The sequence below is a fragment of the Penaeus monodon genome, chromosome 29 (genome assembly GCF_015228065.2).
Source record: "Penaeus monodon isolate SGIC_2016 chromosome 29, NSTDA_Pmon_1, whole genome shotgun sequence".
Classification (NCBI taxonomy): Eukaryota; Metazoa; Arthropoda; class Malacostraca; order Decapoda; family Penaeidae; genus Penaeus; species Penaeus monodon.
Genome location: NC_051414.1, coordinates 7,758,467 through 7,759,404, shown reverse-complemented (window position 1 = coordinate 7,759,404; position 938 = coordinate 7,758,467). Strand labels below are relative to the sequence as shown.

The following is a 938-nucleotide window of genomic DNA, read 5'->3' as shown; positions in this document are numbered from 1 at the left end:
AGCAAGTTATGAATAAACGAGACTCGGTTGCAGTCAACTCGAGAACCCAAAACATTAAAATCCAAATCAGAGATCCAAGAACCTTACCTTCTCTTCTGTAACGTATTCAAGGGCTTTGTTCATCGACATCTTTGCCCTCTCTGGGTTCCTGCGGTCAATGAACCGAGTACCACAGAGCCAGGCCGTCATACCAAAGGGCATGGCATAGAACAGCTCCTTCTTAGCAATAGCTGTGATTTTTCCAAACATCGGCACATGTACACCATGCCTTGAAAGGACAAGGAGATATGAACCTAAACTTTGCCAAAAAAAAAAGGGTACTTTGCCTTTAATTAGACAAATGTTTTATTTGGTTTCATGAAAATCTCACTGATTTCACAGTTGAAATCACAACAAGTTCCAAAAAAAGCGTCAAAATAACTTAAAAATCATAGTATTACATACTCTTACCTCAGATTTCTGCATTTGTAGGGCCCCCCCCCCCCCCTCACTAAATAGGCAAAGATTATCTAACTTAACAACCCAAAAAGTCCAGGGGGCTCTGATGATTGGCCCGGGCAATGGCAGCGCGATCCACCGTGATGTGGGTCTTGCCCCTTCACCTCCAGTGTAAACCGAGCAATGGATTCAGCAACTGAAGGGGAAATGTTGCTATCCTGAAAAAGGAGAAAAGACATATAACTACCTTGATAATCTACAATAACACTGTCTACTTCTGCTTTGGAGGTATACATTACACAGGAAACGTATACTTTATCTAAAATCATCATAAAAGTATGATGGTTCTTCATACAACTTGCAGACTAATATCCCCGATTGCTACAAAATCACAGTCCAATACAACCCTATGCTTCTGACTTTTGTAGATTTATCTCCTCTTCACATACACTCTGAAATAATGTTGAACTAGTGGGGCCCGTGGAAATACCACGGAACAA

General features: G+C 41.2%; 1 pseudogene; it reads right to left on the bottom strand.

Moving 5' to 3' along the window:
* The window catches only part of LOC119591927, a 14,157-nt pseudogene that overhangs the window by 5,008 nt on the left and 8,211 nt on the right, over positions 1–938 (bottom strand).